Source organism: Zalophus californianus, chromosome 10 (genome assembly GCF_009762305.2).
Source record: "Zalophus californianus isolate mZalCal1 chromosome 10, mZalCal1.pri.v2, whole genome shotgun sequence".
NCBI classification, from domain to species: Eukaryota; Metazoa; Chordata; class Mammalia; order Carnivora; family Otariidae; genus Zalophus; species Zalophus californianus.
The window spans coordinates 67,345,802-67,363,149 of record NC_045604.1 but is presented as its reverse complement, the minus strand read 5'-3'; the positions used below and the strand labels follow the sequence as shown (position 1 = coordinate 67,363,149).

Here is a 17,348-nt window from a genome sequence, read left to right as displayed (position 1 = left end):
TTTATTCGAGAGAGAGCTCACAAGTATGGGGTGGGGGAGGAGCACAGAGGGAAACGGAGAGGCAGACTCCCCGCCGAGTGGGGAGCCCGGCGCAGGACTCGATCCCAGGACCTCGGGATCATGACCTGAGCCGAAGGCAGACTCCTAACCGACTGAGCCCCCCAGGCACCCCCATCACTGGTCTTAAGTGTGTTCTACACTTTGAATCAGGAGGGAACATGGCCCATGCGTGGAGGGCCAGACTTCAAGGGTAGCCCAGAACACTGGCCCCAAACATCGTTCGTTTATCTCTTCTGAGATCTCGGGGCCCTTTAAAATCTCAACTTATCCATTTTCACAGGAGTTCCTGGACCTAGGATGGAATCCGATATGATTTCCCTGGGAGGGCTCGTGACCTGCTCAAGGTTGCCTGCCAGGGTCACTCCCAGGCTGGAAATAGAAGTTGGCTCCATGGTCACCTCTTTGTCTCCGCAGCTTCCTCTTGGCGTGCTTTCCGCAGACACGGAGCGCCCCGCAGGGATGCAGCGAGTGCAGGGGTCAGTGGAGCAGCCTCGGCGTTTAGCACAGACTTGACAGCGCTTTATCCCCTCGGCCCCCCACGCGCAGGCTCGTGTCTCCGCAGCCTCCTGGCCATCTCCGAGCACTCAAAATAGTACTCCCTGACCCGCATTCACCAGGCTGCTGGAGGGAGAGGCAACGTGTGGCAAGGCCGGAGCCGCTCGTCGCCCCCACTACACTCACGCCAGCTCCTGGGGAGGAACCCACAGTTCCCTTGCTGCTTCCGTAAGCAGGAAAAGTCCTCTGCCGCCAGCCCCTTGTTCAAGCAGGCATCCAGGGACCGAGCCGGCCACCGCCTGGCCTCCGCCCTGCGTGATTGCAAAAGCTCCCACCAGGAGAAAACCACATAACGAATTGCTGAGAAAACTCATCCTGTGTGTGTGTGTGTGTGTGTGTGTGTGTGTGTGTGTGTGTGTGTCCAGACCCCTCTCTGCTCTGCGTTTCTGCTTACAGAGCTCCTCGCTTTTACAATGATCACAGCTAATCATTTATGGAACAGCACGTGGCATCCAGCCTTGGGGCCAGCAGAGCTGCTGGCGGGGGTTGCTGCCTAAGGCACTCGGACAGAATGGGCAAGGAAGGAATAAGGTGACCGGGAAGGGACAGCGACCTACGCTGGGGTCCCCTCCTCACCGAGGAGCGGTCCCAGCCAAGGCGGTGGCAGGAGACAATGGGAGAGCCCAGACCGCTTGACTCCTCTTGGGTAGAGATGCAGAAGCAAGTGGGAAGCAGATCAGGGAAGACAAAAGGATCAACAGTGAATTCCTGAGCAGTCAGGCGACTCCTGTTGTCACAACACAGGTCTGGAGCCAAGCGTCTGATAACCCAGCCATCGTCCTCCTCCTTGGGGGCGAGAGGCACGGGAGGTGAGATCGGAGGGCGGCCGTTTAGCCAGGCCTGAGGCCTGAGTCCGGGGCCGGCTCCTGAGCATCCACGCATTGTCTCGGCGCCATGGGTCAGCCGCTGCCTCCGTAGAAACTTCTGGTCCACAGTTTCTGCTTGCAGGGCTTATGTCTGCTCTTCATTGCTCTTCATGCAGAGAACACCACGCTCCATGTTCCTCTGGTCTCTGCCCTCTACTAGTTCGCAAAACGTGGCAGGACACATAAGACAAGTACACGGTGCTGCTTCTGGGAGGGAATGTGCTGGAACTCTCCTCTCAACGTCTGCCTGCCTCCGGGCGCCAGTTTGCCTCTGTCAGTAGGGCGTGACTCGATCTCGAGGCTGTGAGTTCAAGCCCCACATTGGGCATTGAGCCTACTTACAAAATGAACAGACAAGAAATCAAAGTGTGCCTGCCTAGTGTTCCAAAATCTCATTTTTACCACTGGTAGTTAATATTCATATCAAATAATAAGAGCTATTTACTTGCATTTTATATGTATTTTTTTTAAGATTTCTTTATTTTAGGGGCACCTGGGTGGCTCAGTTGGTTGAGCGACTGCCTTCTGCTTGGGTCATGATCCCGGAGTCCCAGGATTGAGTCTCACATTGGGCTCCCTGCTCGGCGGGGAGCCTGCTTCTCCCTCTGGCCCTACCCCTCTTGTGCTCTCTCTCTCTCTCTCTCTCTCTCAAATAAATAAAATAAAATCTTTAAAAAAAAGATTTATTTATTTTAGGGACGCCTGGGTGGCTCAGTCAGTTGAGCATCTGTCTTCAGCTCAGGTCATAATCGAGCCCCGCGTCGGGCTCCCTGCTCCGCGGGAGGCCTGCTTCTCCCTCTCCCACTCCCCCTGCTTGTGTTCCCTCTCTCGCTGTGTCTCTCTCTGAGAAAGAAAGAAGAAAGAAAGAAAGAAAAGAAAGAAAGAAAGAAAGAAAGAAAGAAAGAAAGAAAGAAAGAAAGAAAGAAAGAAAGAAAGAAAGAAAGAAAGAAAGAAAGAAAAGAAAGAAAGAGAGAGAGAAAGAAAAGAAAAAAAGAAAGAAAGAAAAGAGAAAGAAAGAAAGAAATGAAGGAAGAAGAAAGAAAGAAAGAAAAAGAAAGAAAGAAAGAAAGAAATGAAGAAGAAAGAAAGAAAGAAAAAAGAAAAGAAAGAAAAAGAAGGAAGGAAGGAAGGAAAGAAACTTTCTTTGCGCATCCGTTCAGGTTTCATCATCGGATCGCAGCCCGTCAGTCCCATCTTCAGGCTCCACTCCTGATTCTAGTTCTGCTCTTTCCTTCCCATCTGCAGCGACTTTCTCCCCTGAAGTCTTGAACTATCAATTTGTAAAAAACACGATATCCGTGAAGCACAATGCAACTAGGTATGCCTGATAATTAACACCCGGTACCTACTACTCAGATTCAAATGTCACTCTTTCCACATATTTGTTTCCGATTCTTTTTCCATCAAGAAAGAACAAACATTACAGATAAGACTGAGGTCATTCCCATTTCCTTCTCTCCTTCCCTGGAGATGAGCTCTATCGTCCTATTGCTCTGTGGCCCTTCTAATTATTTTTTGTACTCTTATGACATATATAGAGAGAGAGATCCAAACATATTATGTAGGGATTTTAAATTGTTTAAATACATGGTATAATAACATACATACCCCTTTGCAATTTTCTTTGATTTCATTCAATATTCATCTTATGTTTTGGAAATTCATCCATAATTATACATACATAATATATTAATATGTATTGTATTTATTTTAACTTCTATGTAGTATGTCCTTATATGAATATGTCATTAATTATTTCTCCATTTTGGGGGGTTTCAGCTATTATAAACAATGCAGTAATAGACATCTACTGTGTGATCCAAATCTATGGTGTGCACCAGCGCAAGGCTTTTTTATTTATTTTTAGTAATTTCCACACCCAACGTGGGGCTCAAACTCACAACCCCAAGACCAAGAGCTGCACACTCTTACAACTGAGCCAGCCAGGCGCCCCTGCCCAAGACTTTTTGAGGGATGTACGCTCAGAAGTAGACTCCTGGGTTGTTGGAGATACATGCTTCTAACAGATATTGCCAAGTTGCTTTCTGAGAATATGTTTTAAACTCTACATCTCCCCCAATACTTGATATTCCCAGACTTTCAAATGCTTGCCAATATTATGGGCATAACTGTTTTATTCTCTACTTTGCATTTTCCTGATCACCTGGGAGGGTGGACATTGGCCATTCAAATTTCTCCTTCTGGGAATGAAATTGGCTTATCTATTTATTTTAAATTTTTATTTGTTTACTTTTTTTGAGAGAGATATATATAGAGAGAGAGGTGGAGGGAGGCACAGAGGGAGAGAGAGAATGTTAACCAGGCTCCACGCTCAATACGGAGCCCCAGGCGGGGCTTGATCTCACGACCGTGAGACCAGGACCCGAACCAGAATCAAGAGTCAGATGCTTAACCAACTGAGCCACCCAGGCGCCCCTGAAATTGCTTTTTTTAATCTATACCTTTTTTTCCTGTGTGGTTAGTAGAGTTTTTGTTTTTGTTTTCTTTTTTAACTGATTTGTGGGAGCTATTTATACATTTCGGGTAGAAATCCCTTGTCAGTTACATGTGTTCTAAATATCTTCTCCCATCTGTGCCTTGTCTTTTAACCCTGCTCACAGTGTCTTTAATTTTTCTTCTAATTATGAAAATGTTCGATCAACCACACAAGTGGAGAAAACAGTAAAATGAAACCATATCACACATTACCCAGACTCACATGTTAAAAGGTTTTGTCTCATGTGCTTTACCTCTTTTTTCTTTCTTATGTTTCTACTAACATAGTTTACCTATTTTTTTATTTTTTTAAATTTATTTATTTGTCAGAGAAAGAGAGAGAGAGAGCACACAAGCAGGGGGAGCAGCACACCCCCTGCAGAGCAAGGAGCCCGATGCAGGACTCGATCCCAGGACCCTGGGATTATGACCTGAGCCGAAGGCAGATGCTTAACCGACTGAGCCACCCAGGCGTCCCTACCTATTATTTTTTTAAAGATTTTATTTTTAAGTCATCTCTACCCCCAACGTGGGGCTCGAACTCAGGACCCCGCGATCAGGAGTCGCCCGCGCCTCCGACTGGGCTGGCCGGGCACCCACTGCTAACTGCAGACTGTAGGTCATGTCCCTCCCACATGCCTCAGTAACACTGGTAGACCGGTGGACGCTTCGTAGTTACCACACCGCAATGACACCTATCAAAATTCACACTTACTCTTCATATCACCTACTACGTAGTGACCGTGGATACATGGAGATTTTTCACTGGGCTTTAATTTTTCTGCTGCCAGACACAGATGTCCCACTGCCTGGCCTGGGATGACGAGAGCTGTCCTGGGTGAGGACGACCTGGGGTGATTCCACCTCCGACCCAACAGGTGCTCTTTTCCAGAACCAGCAGCCTTTCTACACCTGGAGGGACACACGAGCCACCCGCGGCCACTTGAGCCGCTATTCTTCTGACACTTCTGTTAGAAAGTAGCCATGGGGGGCGCCTGGTGGCTCAGTCGTTAAGCGTCTGCCTTCGGCTCAGGTCGTGATCCCGGCGTCCTGGGATCGAGTCCCACATCGGGCTCCCTGCTCCGCGGGAAGCCTGCTTCTCCCTCCTCCACTCCCCCTGCTTGTGTTCCCTCTCTCGCTGTGACTCTCTCTGTCAAATAAATAAATTTTTTTAAAAGTCTCTTTAAAAAAAAGAAACATGTTTACTGGAGGGGACAAGGCTTGAATACAAATACTATGAGAGGGCTTCTCAAATGTGGTTGTGTGTGATTCCCTTGACTCGGAGCAAGTCTGTGGCATTCTCCCTATCCTGCTTAACACGGGAAAAGACCCCAAATCACTGGAGCAGCTTTGGATAAGACACCAGTGAGGTAATGTCTGGTTTTTGTTAAATATCCCAAATAGATTACTCACTCTTGCTAGATAAAAGGTAAAGACACTATCGTGTTCTAAACACAAATCCTGCGGAAAACAACCCTCCCCCTCCACCGCCCCGTCCCGCACCGGGGAGCCTCAGGGCTGTCCCAAGACCACAGGTGAACCCTCCTGACAGCAAAACCAGTCTGCTCTGGGACCTTTGCCAGCTCCTTTTCCCTGGGACCCAGGCCACCAAGAAGGGGGATGCTCGTTTCCCACGCGGTCTCCTCTCAGAGTGCAGGGCAAGTGCTCTAGCCTCCGGGGGCCAGAGTTGGACCCCAAAGCCTGCAGACAGCAACTCTTGCCCTCAGGGCCTTCAATCCTGTGCCTGGGAGCAATTCCTTCCATTTTAAAAGCACTTTGTGCAGTTGTTTTTTTAAGATTTTATGTCTTTATTTGACACAGAGAGAGCGAGAGCACAAGCAGGGGGAGCGGCAGAGGGAGAAGTAGTCTCCCCGCTGAGCCAGGAGCCCGATGCAGGGACTCGATCCCAGGACCCTGGGATCATGACCTGAGCCGAAGGCAGATGCCCAACTGACAGAGCCACCCAGGTGTCCCGAGCATTTTGCAGTTTACAAAGAATTTCCACGTGCATTGTTTCAACTCACAAGAACTTTGCAAGAGGAGCAGAGAATAGTGAGGCTCAGATCAGTTCAAGGACCAGGCAGGGCCTCCAAAAGGGGAGAGTGGACCCCAAGGCCACGGCTGTTTCCCTGCAGCCACTGAGGGGGTTTAGAAGCCTGGGAGAGGCTGACAAGAGGGCAGGGAATCACTTTCCGGCCCCAGGGGTGGGTCCAGGCCCACACAAGCCCCGCCGTCCTGCCAGGGACCCTCTGTCCAGTCCACAGCTGCCCAGGGCTGGGCTGGCCAGCGCTTCTGTTCTGCAGGGAGACCAACCAAGTGCCAGGGCAATGGATCACCTTCCCCAGGGTCCTCACTTGCTGCCAAGTCCACCCACACACTCTCTGACCCTCTGCGGTTGGGGCCCTTGAAATGTCATTTCACAACGTCCTGGCCGACCTCGGGGGCGGCCGATGGTAATCCCGTTAGCGTCGCCCGGCTCCCAAACAGGCTCCGTGGCAGACTTACTCCTCCCGCACACTGTTGCCAGGACAGCTGGCCTGGAATCTCGGTGGCAATCTCCAGACGGTGCCCAGAAGCTTCTCCGGGAAATGCGACGACAGCCCGCGAGGGTGAGCAAGCAGGCAGCTGACTCTTGGGCCACCCCGTCCCGAGTGAACCCTCTTCCCCCACCCCCGCTACAAGCCCACTGCGTGCAGGGGGGCCTGCACCAAGGGACTGGCAGGGGCTGGAGGGTGCTCTGGGGACTGTTTGGTCAACCCCTCGGAGCACCTCGTTCCTGCGTCCCCTCCCCTAAGAGGCTCAGCGAGGCCCTCCTCTGAGGACATCACCAGCCTCCCATGGGGGCAAGAGGCTTTAGTAATCTGGACCTAAATAGCGTGGAAATGCGGTGAATCCCGAAGGGGCAGAGCAGCACCCCAGGGGTACCTGCGAGGCTGAAGCCAGACCAGAGTGCTTGCCTCCATCACCCCCATTCCACGGGCCACGGCCAGGGGCGCGGGGCAGAGCAGAGAGTCACAGTCACCCGAGGGTTGCACTGCGCGAGTGACAAGGTGATTGTTTTTTTAAAGATTTCATCTATTTATTTGACAGAGAGACAGTGAGAGCAGGAACACAAGCGGGGGGAGTGGGAGAGGGAGAAGCAGGCTTCCCGTGGAGCAGGGAGCCCGATGCGGGGCTCGATCCCAGGACCCTGGGATCATGACCTGAGCCGAACGCAGACAGTTAATGACTGAGCCACCCAGGCATCCCAAGGTGATTATTTTAATAAAAACACTCTTTACATGTGTTCTTTCTCAATCCTTAGAATGCAACAGTGTCTGGAACACAGTAGATGCAAGTGTTGCTTTCTCTTGCTTTCCCCGGATGAGGCTGGAAGGGAAAGTCCGATCCCCGCTTGACAAAGGAAGCAGCCAAGGCCATAATTGTTCAAGACTAAATATGCACAGGAGGGGGCCCCAGACTCAGACGCAGCGCTCCTGGCTGTGCACGTCCAGCCCCAGGATCCCGGGATGCCTCTCGAGCCCTTCATCCCATCCGTCCTCCTAAACCTCTCAACTGGGCACTGACCTCACTGCTCCTGGCCCGGTCCCGGGCACTTCGGATCAGTTCGCCAGCCCAGTCCTCACAAAGCACGGAGGAAGGCAGCCTGTTCTCATTCTGTGCAGGAGGAATCGGATGCCCGTGGGGGCCGAGTGATTTCCCCAAAGGGCACAGGGGCCGTCCGGCTCCCAGGCCCACTGGGTGGGCACTGTGGTCCCAAGTGCCCCCCACCTCAGACAGCGATCAGGGAGTCCCCCGAAGGTCCTGCGTCCAGCAGCCGGTATGTGCTCACCAACTCTCTACTGAGGAAGCACCGGACAGCTGGGAAGAGGGGAAGCCACAGAAGGCCGTCCGCTGAACCGACACTTTCCAGGTCTACCTGGGCAGGAGCTCCTTCCTCTGCTTTTCCCAAGATCCTAAACAGCTGCAAAACAGTCCATCCTCTGGGGCGCCTGGGTGGCGCAGTCGGATTAAATGTCCGACTCTTGGTTTCGGCTCAGGTCATGATCTCGGGGTCGTGAGATCGAGTCCCACACTGGGCTCCACGCTGAGCACGGAGTCTGCTTGGAATTCTCCCTCCCTCTCCTTCTGCCCCTCCTGCTCGTGCTCTTGCTCTCCCAAATCAACAAATCTTAAAAAAAAAAAAAAAAAAAAACCAAAACGGTCCCTTCTCTGATGAAGTCTGAGTGACCAGCCCCTCTGAAGGCAGTACCAGCTGCTGGAGCCCGGGCCTGAGGTCCGACTTCAGTCCCCAGGACCACACACTTCTGTGTCTGGGCCTAGAATCAACGGGAAATGTGACTCGCAGCTTCTATGCTCACGGGCTAAGGTGGACTCAAGTGCTGAGGACTTCCCAGAACGTCCTGGTGAATCAGCTCCTCAGGTTGGGACAAATCCAGAACATGTGCCCACAAAGGGCTGCAAGGTGCACATGGAGACCTCATCTGAGCCATCTGGTCTGGAGGGACGGGGGCCTGGAAACCGCCCAGAGAGCAAACTTCTCTGGGGGAAATGATGAGTCAGCTCGGCCCAGAAACTAAAGCCTTCCCTGAAGGCCTCTGTCACAGACCCCGCCGAAGCTCTTCTTGAAGGAGCTACAGAGGACCCTGGGATCCGGAGCGTGAAGCCATCTGGTCCCGGGCTCAGCCAGGACATGGGTGGGCACGGACCTGCGGGGCGGGAAAGTGACGTGGCTGTGCTGGGGGGCAGCGTGGGGTGCGGGCGAGCAGGCCCCAGCCAGCCAGACGCGCCAGGCAAGACGGGACAGGACAGTGGGCCGGACGGGGACGGCTCAGCCTTGGTCCTGGAGAACAACTTCCTTCTGTGTGTTTCCCTCCCGGCCACAGTCACTGCTGCCTGCAAGAAAGCACAAAGCCAACCAATTACCAGGTCTAATTATCTGCCTTCAGCCTCCTGCTGGCAGTGGCCGCGGAGGCTCTTGCCAAAACGCCGCTTCCCCGACACCCTGATCCAAAAGGCCCCACGTCAGTGAGAGAAGGCTCGGCCGGCCCAGACCAGCTGTAAGGTTTCCTCGCCACCGGGACAGGCCACAGGGGTTCAGCTCTCTCCCTGGAGCCTCTGCGTCCGGCCCCCGGAGAGGTGGTGGCACCAGCCCCCTGGGACTGCGGCAGAAATTGACAGAGCAGCAGTGATGGCCAGGGAGGGGAGGCGGCTTCCACAGGCCTGTTTGTGCTCGCAGCGGTCAGGGCCTGCCCAGGGCTATGCCTGGGCCTTGGGGCCCAGCACGGCTGAGAGATGGGCCGCGCGCCCCAGGGGATGCGGGGAATCTCTGCGGGTGCCGTATCGTGGCCTGGCCACATTTCCTTGCCCTTCCAAAGCAGCCATCTCACCTCTGCCCCCGGGGGGGCCTGAGACCTGTCAGTCTCTTCCTGCCCCGCACTGAGGTGCCCTCCGACTGGCACGACTGCGGGGCAGCCTCCAACCCCAGCAGCCTCGAGGACCACGTGGAGGCTTGTGAGAGCAGGGAGTGTGGGGGAAGGTGGCCGGCCCTTCAGCCCCCAGCCCTGCAGCCCAGGGGACCCGGACCAGGTGCCCGTCGCTGGGCAGTTCCGAAACCAGAGAAGAAGCAAGAGTGACTTGGGGCTGTGGCATGGAGAGCAGGATGCAGAGGGCTCTAGGGACCCACTGGGTCCGTGCACATGCCATCCTGGCCCTGCGCTGAGGGACGGAGGGCCTGCCGGCAGCCTGGGGGCCGTCAAACCCTAATGGAAGGAGGGAGGTGCCGGTGACTCGGCCCCAGAAGGAAGGAGGTCTAGAAGCCCAGACAGACATGTTTCCCAGCCACGACCCCACGCATGCGACAGCTCATCCATCTCGGCACACATGCCTGAGAGGTCTCTGGGGATACAGAAATCCCCCTGGCCAGTGATTAAAAAAGAATGTCTTCCTACAAACTGTGGTGGGGGTAATTTCTCCATGTGTCATCATGCTGGTCATCAGCAAGCACCGACCGACCATGCAGGACAGTCTGAGGTATTTGGTTACGAAGGTCAGCGCCTGCCCCCTGCCCCCAGCCCTGCATCCTGAAGATGGACCATAAAGGCCAGCAAAGCTTTAGCAGGAGCCTGAGCAACTGGACACCCCGCCTTGCACCCGGTCACACGCAAGGGGACACACAACACCCACCTTTGCGCACTTTATTCCTTGCCTCTTTGGCGGTGACTGGAAGGCTGGGTGAGGTGGGAAGGGGCAGAGCGTCTTAGGAGCTGAGCGTGCCAGAGTGAGAGCAGGGCGCTGTGGGGCGAGGCTCCCGGGTCTGCACGGGGAAGGGGCCAGGGCAGTCGCCACTTCCCCTGGGCCTGGGCTGAGCTTCTCCCGCTGTTCCCCTGGAGCTCTGGCCTCGGTGGGGGTCCCTTTCTGCCCCATTGCTGTGGTGAAGGCTGGGGTTATCAGCACCCTGCTCCCTGCGGCCCCACACGAAGCTCCTCCAGCAAGGACACAGTCAACTCAGGGTGGGGTGGGACGGAAGCACACTGCCCTCCACGCCTCCGGGGCCTCTGCCCCCTTCAGCACTCTCTCCCGGGTGGCCACTCTGGGCCACTCTGCTACCAAGCTCACCAAACTCCAGGTACCCCGACCTCCCCCAGGGGAAGGGTTGCACCTGCTCCCCGAAAGCTTGTCTCTGCACCTTTGCTCACACCCTGTGCCTCCAAAAGCCTGGCCCTTGCGTCTATCATCATCGAACTCCAGCACCCCCGTTCAGCTCTTCCTGCTTCCCACCCCAGTGTGCCTTGTCCACTCAGCAGAACTGTGTGACCTGACAGTACACACCGCTCATTACAGCGAGCCCTGGCCCACACGCCGCCGTTTCCGTGCTGGGGCCACGCCCCTGCCCCACAAAACCCACCTGAGTACCAGGTAGGCGCCAGGAGTGTGGACTGACCGGACTGAACGTCTTAGCACAGACCCGCAGCTGGGACCGGTCAGGAGTCCGCAGTCACCGCCTCCCGGCCACCCAGAGGGCTTCCGAGGCCCAGCCGCAGCCGAGTGGAGATGTCCTCTGATTTATTAATTAATGCAAACACAGTTCATCCAAATGCTCCAGGGCACAGTTAGAAAAAAATCCAGCACATTTTAAAAAACGATAAAAATAACATTTACCAGCCTAGAAATACCTCCCCAGCCTTTCTTCCCAGTGCCGTCCCCCCTGAGCCCGGCCTCCCGGCCCCCCCACCCCCCACCGGCGGGTTGTCCTGTTGACCTGCCGCACTTCTTCGGTGACGAACAGGACTCCTGCGGGCGCGCTAACTGGGTTACTGCAGAGGCTCTTGGCCGGCCCAGCCCTCCACGTGGGCTGCTTTCCCACTACCTGCCTCTCATCTGTTCCAGCTCCCTGATTTGCAACAACAACCTCCATTGTCCCCCACATCTGGGACTCCGGGTTTCAAGTGAATCTCCCTGAGGCAGAGAACAGAAGATGTTGCTGTCTCGGTTTGTCTCGTGGACAATGGGGCCATTCTCGGGGACTGCAGGCAGTGCAGGGGAAGCTGAGCCCTGATGGGACCCGGCGGGTGGGGAGCACACAGGGTAAAACCCAGACCTTTTCTTCCCAGCTACTTGGGTGTACGCTTCGTGCCAATCAATTTTAGATGCAACAGACAAGCCAGGAGCCTGAGGATCTTGAGGACCCCCGCCTCTGGCCTCGGTCTCTAGAACGCCAGCAGAGGGCTGGGCCAGGTCTGACCTCGCCTGACCCAGCGTCCCCCAGAGAAGGCAACGTTGAGGGTGGTCTTCCCACCCCCAAGGCTCAGTCATTGCCTCTCAACAGCCCCCTGTTGTTGTTTCTGAGATGTTGTCATTCTGCTTAAATCAGTTTCATCTGAAAGAGATCATTACCTGCCGAGGGGCACCTGGCCCGCTCAGTCAGAAGAGCATGCTACTCTGGATCTCAGGGTAGCGAGTTCGATCCAGCCCCACGTTGGGTGTGGAGCCTACTTAAAAAAAGAGAGAGAGATCATTACCTGCCCAATGGAAGGCAATGTCAGCATTCTTGGAGTGGGGTGCATCTGGGAGAGCCTGAGACAGTTTCCAGGAGCTCTGAGACACACCTGGGGGTGTCTTACCCGCGGGGGTGGCGTGCCAGTTCTCATACCTTCCGTGGTCTCTGCGCAGCCCGCCCCCCACCCCTTCAGCCAGGCTCCTGGAAGGAGCTTTGTCTCTTAGAGAACTTCTCTACCTTTGCCCCTCCCAGCCTCCAGGTAATCCTACTGTCCCCAGGCAGCTCCCAGGGCTTGGGACCCCAGGCTCGGGGAGTGCTGAATGTGGGCCCCTGGGAGAGCCCTGGGCTACTGCCCCCAACACATGGGGACACGAGCTTTCTTTCAGCATTTTATACAGTCACACCTTCTATCCTTGGGTCTGCACCTCTGACCACCCGGCCCCCACACCCCAGGGAGGGGCAGGGACGCTTAGATCTTGCCCGGCTCCCCAGTGCGCCTCAGGTCCCAGCTGCAGGTGCTCCAGAAAGGCTCCTTCCATGTTGCCTTCAGCCCTGATTATTTGTCACCTCGCCTTACCCATCCCCCTGCTCTCCTTAGCGTGCAAGCCTCTCTGCACTCAGCTCTGTGCTCGCCGCTGCCCGGGACAGGGGCTCAGTACCTCCTTAACCAATTCTGGGTGGGAAGTTCCTGGCGAACACTTAGGCGCCCGGGCTGTCTCCCGAAAGGAAGTGTTGACTGAGCAACACGTAACCAAAGGCACCCGAAGCGGCGATGCTGGGAGTCGGGCTGGTGCCCGGGGGCCCCTTCCTGCAGGAACGGCTCCCGCAACTGTCAGCACACCACTGCCCCCCGCTGGACATGGGGCCGACGCGGCCGCCATCGTGGCTCCTTCCTGCCCCGTTCCGGACACAGCTCCCAGCCTAACCGGTTTCTCAGCCGGCTCCTCTCCCCGCGATCGCTGTCTCCGCCTGACTGCTTTGCTGTGACTCCGTGTCATCCAGGAAGGTACGCGGAACAGCGGCTGCTTGGAGTCCCGGCACGTCACGGGTCCTGTGAACACTCCCTGAAAACCAAGGCAACCCAGAGTTGCTGGCAAGTCGGCCGTACCGCAGACTGTTAGTGTGATGATGAACCCTCTCCTCTGGGGAAAGATCAAGGGCAGGGAAAGCACGCAGGTACCGCCGGGTCCTGGGGGTCAGACTGCTCCCTCCTTCCCCGGGACACGCTTCCTCTCTTCGCTTACAGGGATTCATGAATTTGCCTGATTATTTCCGCCCTGACCCCCACTAGCTTGTAAGTACTTTGTCCAGCCCAACGACTGCCTGTAAGGCCCAGGGACTCAATTCCTGGCAACAGGATAGGAGTGGCTTAATTTGCCAAAAGCAATGGTAAAATACACGAAAAAGAAGGCCTCACGCAGTTCACTCAGACGTTGCTTCGGTTTGCCGAGAAGCTAGGTTCATCTCCCCAAATGGAACTGGGGTTAGCCCAGGGCCTGGCAGGCATTTGGATACAGGAATCGGGCTCAGGGAGGAGGGCGGCCGGGAGCAGAAATCCGGGAGTTGGGCAGCATGACCCCGGGGTGAACTACGGTGGGGGGGTGAGCGCGAAGCCTGGTACCTCAGGACCGCTACCGGGGGAACTGGGGGTCCTGGGGGCCAGCACAGAGCCCCATGGGGAGGAGGAGGGCAAGGGGCAATGAGGTCAGAAAAGCCAGGGGCCTGTGAAGTTTTCAGGACGACGGGTGGCCAGCGGCCGCAAGTGCAGCTGAGTAATCTAGGCAAGAAAGGCTTGAGAGTCGTCTGCGGGAAGGGCGACATGGAGGTCAGTGGGGACCAGCTCAGGCTGCAGGGTGGCTGGACCTCCGCTGCCGATGGGATCGATGGGGGATGGGGGGAGACCCCGAGGACAAGAGAGCAATCGAGGAGGCCACTGGCACAGGCCAAAGGTGTTTGGTTTCAACCTTGCACCCAGGCTTGGCTCCACCAACCCAGCTCTGCTATTGCCACCAGTTGCAATTTCTAAAAACCAAAATTAGTCATACTGCTTCCTGTCGTGATTAACACATCTGCTGGCTTGCCACTTGCTGGCCAATGAGAGCAAAGTCCTGTGCCAATCCATGAGGTATAATTTATTCTCGGAGTTGGTTTCTTTCTCTCGCTCTCTTTTTTAAAAGACTTTATTTTTTAAGTCCTCTCTACACCCAGCCCCTAGAGCGAGAGCGGCAAGCTCAACCAGCTAAGCCGGCCGGGCACCCCTCAGACCTGGAGTCTTCATCACCTAGAAAGGAGAGCTGCACAGATCCATAACCCCTTGTCCAGAATCCTTGCGGCCACGTGTGTTTGGGAATTCACAGCTTGTTGAATTCCACAGAGGGAGGATGGAGCACCTGCCATATGCCACGTAAAGCCACTGGGCTCCACCCTGTCCTCAAACACGCCGAGTGGGACAAATAAAGGCTCCAAACCACCCGCCAAGAGGTCAGGTCAAGTTTGCTACCAACGGAGTTACTAAGATGCTTTTGTTTTTCCGAGCTTTCCAACTTTCAGAATTATGATAAGGGCTTGAGGCCCACCCTGTCGGGCTTCTTTTAAAGCCCAAATGAGGTGTGTGTGTGTGTGTGTGTGTGTGTGTGTGTGTGTGTGTGTGTGAAAATGAAGCCAAGTGCAATTTATAAAGGCCGCTCCCGGGTAGCCTTTCTGAAGCCGTTGCTCTACAGCTAGAAAAATAACCTGCTTCAGTGAATGCATCGAGCATAGCCGGGGACGCCGGAAGGTTCCAGGGCAGGTCCCCTAACTTCTTGCTCGTCCTGGTTTGTCTGTCTTCAGGGGCTGGAGCTGGGCCGAGCTCAGGGCATCCCTGCTCGCGAAGCCGTGGTCTCTAGGAGGCAGGGATGGGGTCGGCCTTGCACTTGCCCCGGTAGGCACCTGACATATGGGATGTTCCTCATTGTGACAGAGGGCAAGGGTGGCACCATCTCAAGTCCTACTGTCTTCACCTTCGGGCAAAAACCTCTCCTCCCAGAGGGTCACTCGTCCCAACTCTGCCCTCCCGGCCCCTCACTGCTGTTCTCTGGGGCCCCTCCACCCCGTTCTCAGTAACCAGGCCCCTGGCTCTTAGTCTTCTTCTTTTTTCGTCTCATCCTCTGCCTGACTCGTAAGTGACGTTCATAAAGAGTGGACAAGTCAGCCTCACCAGGAACAACAGCTCCCCTGAAATCTCATCCTACGTCCTTGACACCTGCTCCCTTAACCTCTCTCTTTTGACCCAGTTAAGTACCCACCGACCTAGCCTGGGTCCCGTGATCTATCCCTTCAACCACGCTCTCGCCAGTACCTTCAACGTTTCTGCCCCCTTGTCCTTCTGCATCATGTACCCTACAAATCCCTACTACCTGTCTTTTGCACTGCAAGACCCAGGCTTCTGGATGGTGCTGGAAACAGACCCCAAAGTGTGCAGATCAGGACTCTTTCAGGAGTAGGATCTCCAACTTCAACTGGGTCTTCAGCTCCGCTTGACATGCTGTCTCCGAGTTTCCTTACTCATGTCTCACTCCGGCTTTTCCAAATCCTCTCGTCAAGGCTCTGAATCCACGCTTGCCCTCCTACGTACATCCTCACTTACACATCACTCACCTTTTCCTCCTTCCCCACCACCCCCAAACAGCCAGGAGCCCCCTCCTGTTTGCATCTGTGCCTCTGGTCCTGCCCTTCATGTTCTCCCTGAGATCTTGCTTTCCTCTTTCTTTGCGGTTTTAATCCCTCCAGCTCTTGCAATTCTTTCTCTGAAAGTTACAAACAGGCACACACTCTTTCCATCTTAAGAAATAACTCTTTTTCGGGATGCCGGGGTGGCTCAGTCCGGTAAGCGTCTGACTTTGGATCTCAGCTCAGGTCTCAACCTCAGGCTCGTGAGTTCAAGCCCCTTGTTCGGCTCTGCACTGGGTGTGGAGCCTACCAAAAAAGGAAAAAGAATACTCTTCCTTCACCAATGTCTTTGGTCCATGTTCTGATCTCCTCTGTTTACAACGGAGCTCTATGAAGAAGAGTATGAAGCTACTGCCTCCACCTTTCCGCCCCTCCTGCTGCTTCCCGTCAATCCCACCCAGACCCTAATCTGACTGAGGCTCCTCTGGCCGAGGTCACCAACCACTACGATCCACCGACTTGTTTCAGTTCTTTGTACTTGTGCCCCTCATCTGCCCCCTGAGATCACTGACTGGTCCCTCCTCAGAACCTGCTCCTCCCTCACATCGCAGACCCTCCCGGCCTCCTGTTATCTCTCCGATAACCTCTTTGCCTCTTCTGCGGGCTCTGCTCCCTCTCTCTTCTCTCACCCTTGTTCATGTGGCTGTTTCCTGGGGCCTGTGCTAGTCTCCTTTTCTCCCGCCGTGTCCTCCCCGGAGGAAGGCTCCATGACGCCCTATCTGCTGCCGACTCCTATTTCTGGCCACTGCTGGAGTTTCCCGTGGAGACAGATGGCGCCACCTGCTCGGTCTTTCCCAGCCTCCCCCTGAGGCTGCTCCGTTTTCTTTCCCTTGTGCTGGTACCACAACCTTCCCTCGCCTGGGCGTCCCTCCACTCTCTCCTGCATACCCCACAGGACTCTCCATCCCTAATCCGTCCGCTCCTCTCCAGTCCTAGGCTAGTGCCCTAACCAGATCCATGGCTCTTAGGCCTGTATTAGGCTGGAGCAGCATAAGGGGCCTCCCTGCCTTTGGGTTTGCACTATTGCCCTTCTGTTCCGGTGAGCAGCCAGAGTCCCATAAATGCAGTGGACAGGAAATCTAGAGTCGCAGAAAGCAGATGGGTTATCGTGGGGGGCAGGGGTGGGCGTGGGGGGATTAAATATAAAGGAGCATAAGGGACCATTTGGAGATGAAATGGTTCAGATCCTGATGGCGGTATTGGGCATATCGGTAAGTGACCACTGGGTACACGGCACGCCTGTCGAGATGCGTCAGACTGTACGTTTACAACCGGTGTGTCTTACGTAGAATATACCCAGATAAGCTTGATTAAAGCCAGATACCCTTCCAGGCCACGTTGCCTGGAAAGCCAAGTTCAAATTTCTTCCCGGGGCACGGGTCCCCCACCCCTAAGCACGCGCACTCTGCGTACCGCTGAGATCTGGAAGGGGCCTAGCGTCCCGGCCCTCCCGCGGAACAGCCGCGTCGCCCGACACGGCTTGCGCGCCGCCCCTCACCCCACCACAGGCGACCGTGCTGCCTTTGGGGTCCAGCGAACCGACATAGATGCCCATCGCACAAACTTTTTGGCGGCGCTCCTGCGTTTCTGTCCCCCTCCCCTTTGTTAGGCTGCGGGGTGTCAGCTGGACCCTGCCGCCCCCAGGCTTGTGTCTCCAGTGCTTC

General features: G+C 55.3%; 1 long non-coding RNA gene across 1 annotated transcript; it reads right to left on the bottom strand.

The window, feature by feature from the left end:
* Window positions 1-8,123: 8,123 nt before the first annotated feature.
* On the bottom strand, window positions 8,124-13,250 carry LOC113933308. Its single transcript, XR_003523318.2, has 3 exons — window positions 12,636-13,250; window positions 11,874-11,968; window positions 8,124-8,873 (listed from the first exon to the last, which is right to left on the bottom strand). It is a non-coding gene; the product is annotated as an uncharacterized LOC113933308 (long non-coding RNA).
* Window positions 13,251-17,348: the final 4,098 nt, after the last annotated feature.